Here is a 4,126-nt window from a genome sequence, read left to right as displayed (position 1 = left end):
TGTTTGTGTTCTTTCTTCTTCTTTTTTAAGGGGTGAAGCACACATACAACTAAGAATAATCTGTCTGGAAGGGGGGGGGTGGCTACTAACATAATTATGGTTAAGGGTGTATATAAGGAGAGATGTTAACCATGGAAAACTCAAATTTTATTTCTATGCGTTTGATAGTGGTAAAGGCAGGGGTGAGAATACTTTTAACGGACCAATGAAAATATGTCTAACTGCCATCCTCCTACTCTGGCCCCGTCTTGGGTCTGAAGTGAGAGGGTTAAAATGGAGAAATAATGCTAGTATATAAAATAATGTCTTTCATGAAATTAAGAAGTTTCGAAAACAACAAAAAAAAGTCTTTTTTTTTCTTTAAAAAATCACTGAAAAAAACATATTTTTTGTCTTTGGTTCTAGATTACGCCTAGAGTTTCTTCGTAAACTATACTTGCTAAAATGTATTCATCTAACTTGTTTATTATATTTTGCCACAAAATAATTCGTTGAATGTACAGGGGCAGATCCAGAATTAATGTTTGGGAAACGCACAAATGAAACTTAGGCTGTTTTTTACCTCTTCACCCCGTATAGCTTGTGCAACTTTAAACCTTCAAGGGGTTGCACGTGCCCGAAAAACCATCCCCTGGATCCGCTCCTATAAGACTAATATCAATAAATGAGATTATGCCATTAAATTTAATAGAGGTTTCACCAGTGTCAGTGGGCATCCCGCAACGTACGAATACAAAATAGTTTCCAATTTGCCAGCTAAATATAATCCACCAATTAGAAACAATTTTAGATTCTTGTGAGACCTATGTAAACCAGTGCGATAGATCCAATTACCCAATATGTGACCACTATTTAACTTATGCTCGAGTCAACCTAATTGCAACCAGAGGAGGTATGAAGATGAATTTGCTTTAGACATATTCAAGGATTCCTCTTACTAAAGAAACTGTTGTGCGGGCAGTCACTTAGTTCAGCTACTGGTCTACTCATATATTATGTAGAGTTGATGACAAAGCCATCTAATTTCCAGTTAAAGCTATGACATAATAAGAAATTGGAGAGTAATAGAGTTTTCCAGGGTTGTAAAATAGTGCCCTCATCTCTGTAGCTGACGCTATTTTGGTGATGCTGATGAAGAATACTATAAAATTCTTGAGTTAAGAAAATTAAGAATTTTTAAGATGTGTCATTCCTAGTATTAAGGTTATTATTTTACCTTTAATGTTTATTCTTAAAGTTATAGTCACTTTTTGTGTGGACTAATTTAAACAAGTTGTTCAACGAATTAAAATCCAATTATAATGCTGCAGTTCTGGTTTATCCAAGTCCAGTGAAAGTGAGTAACTTCGGTAAAAATCATAAATCCAATTATGTACAACGCAAGATATTATCTACACTGTTTATTTGGGACTCTTACAATTTTTGTTTTATTATTATTAATATTAATCATAAGCCAAGTGTTTTGTCTCTGTCAAGTCTAAAAGTAAAGAGCAGTAAGCGTATTCTAACCTTTGATGCAGTTTAGGAATGCCAGGGCTCATAATCCTTCGGTTTATAGAAATAGAAGGAAACCGGGAGAAAGGATTGTTTAACTAGAAAGTTGATAGTTCTTAGCAACTACTCTGTACTTTGCTATGTCTCCCTGTTTTTGTAGGGGTTTCCTTGATTCAATGATGGTTCTCATTATTCTGTGACCTTGTACAAAATGGGGAATAATCTATTTTACCCTATGCATAGCAGGGCCAAAAGCATGGATCTTAATTAGGTATATGATAGTTTCAGGAAAGTAGCACGGTTTTGTCCTAAAAAGTATAATTTGTCAAATCAATTCCTAAATACTTCGTGCCGTCACCGACTTCTCAATTTTTCGCTATATTTTGCATCCCCTTTTAGGGATTTCATAAATTTCCATTTAATTGTGGGATTTAGAAAACTAGTGCATAAGCAACAAGCCGACGCAGTAAAAATTATTAGGAGCAGAGAAGTCCTTAAGTAGCCCACATAAAATACGAGACTAAATAGTAAGGTTTTCAATAGTCTTTCGCCGGCCGATAAATGGATAAATATTTGTATATAATTCTAATTCTCTAAACAACTCAACCTCGCTCTGTTTTCAGTAAGGCATTAGTTTTTAAGAATTTTAGAAATGTAGGGAAATATCACGAGTCATCTTATCTAAAAAGTTTTACAGATATATTTTGTGTAGGTTGTGATGCGAAAATTTTGTTCGTTTCAAGTCTCAACTTCGCTGTTTGCTCCGATCAGAAGAACAAAAGCTCACAAATATTGTTCACAAATTTTTCTTCATAAATTATTCTTTCATTCTGTAGGCTACTTTTTACTGCAGGATTTTACTACTCCTAAGTAAAAGTTGCGTCGCTTTTTTACATATTTGGAATGGGCACACACAGGCAATTCTTTTGATGTATATATTGATATCAAAATTCTAGTCTTTTAGAGTTTCGGTTTCTATTGAGCTGAGTTGCTTCTTACTTACAGTTCGTTAACACGAATTGTTTTAAAGTTACATGGAAATATGCTCAAATTTTCTGAAGAAAAATTAAACAAAAAACTGGCTAAAAACAAACCGATAAAAACCAACATGTCGGAACGCCAAAAGAAAAAACAAGTAAAACCCAAAATGGAAGAATTAAAAAAACAACAAAAAACAAGCAATACGGAAAATCCACAGTAGATAAAATCAAATTTAACAGAATTAAAAACTTTAAAAGCCAATAAAACTCATTTGAAAAGTGAAGTATTTACCATCATCTAAGAAATAGCAAAGACAACGTTCCTCGCATTGTTACAAAGTGACTGAAAAAGTGAAGATTCTTTCAAACGAACGCAATTAGATATACAGGGAAAAAACTACTTCATATGCTCTTGTTTATAATTAGTGCTTCTCGATCTGAGATCTGAGCTTCTCGATTATCAGCATCCGGTTTATGAACACTAAGAGTCACTTATTTTAAATCACCATTATCCCTCTTTAGAGTTTGACCTAAATTTTGGTATTTATATATTTTAAACGCTTCTCTGTATTGCTCGGCCAGACCTTATCCTGTGAAATTAAATCGCCCTGGTCAAGCAAAATATTATGGTGCGGGTGGTCATAAATGTGTTCTGCAAGGGCTGACTCAAAGTTTTCAGGTTTTTTCTCCCTATTTTTGAAAGTAAATATTATCTACTCCTCTGCTTTTCTTACCTTTGGATTAATTAACCATTTTTTTATGCGGCTTTATTGCTGTACATAAGGTAATTGTAAGGTAATCGTTCTTATGGCAAGGAGATCTCGGTAGCTCTATTTTATCATGTTGCAGAGACAGATATGCAGGATATACCTGTTATACCGGTATATCCTGTTATACCTGTTATACAGTAAACAACGGAAAACAATTTATGGAAAAAACTTCTCATTTTTTTTTTTTTTTTTTTTTTTTTGCCACAAGTGCAAGGGACTATTTTCTGCTGTTATTTTTACTAGTATAGCTCAAAACCACTAAAATCAAAGTATTTGTAGAAAAAATTTGAATTATTTCTCTATTTATAAGAAGCAACATTAAATGACTATTGCAAATATTGGCAATAAGTCTCTATGGAAAAATACCAAAGAAGAAGCTTTCTTTTTTTAGAGTAAACCCGGAAAGCTTTTATCAGGGTTGCAGCGATAGCTGCAATCTATTACAGAGAGAAATACGCTTATAGTAATCAGAAGTTTAGAAACTGTTAAAAAAATGTCTTGTAAATAAAGTCGCCATTTGAAGCTGATTTAGGCCATGGTAACTACTAATCTGATTAATCACAACAGTAAATATTTATTCCAAAAGCAAATTTATGAGGATTTGGAAAAACAGCCTGAAACCCCCTGAGAGATGTTTAATCAGTCATCTCTAAGCTCTTGATTGTATCTTGAGTGGAAACCCTGGAAAGCATAAAAAGTGCCTCAATGGTCTAAAATTCTTAAGGAAGGTTTACAGTCCTGCCTCTTGTATACTCCTCTTAGCTCCCTTATAATAGAAAACTGAAAAAACATATCTTGAAAATAACTGCCTATAAAAATCCTTTAATTTGATAATTACCTTTTTTTAGAATTTCTAAAAGAGCATGAGGCGCTGATGTTTAT

This window comes from Artemia sp. Qi Xiang Cuo, chromosome 4 (genome assembly GCF_049724085.1).
Source record: "Artemia sp. Qi Xiang Cuo chromosome 4, ASM4972408v1, whole genome shotgun sequence".
NCBI lineage: Eukaryota > Metazoa > Arthropoda > Branchiopoda > Anostraca > Artemiidae > Artemia > Artemia sp. Qi Xiang Cuo.
Note: the sequence above shows the minus strand (reverse complement) of the source record.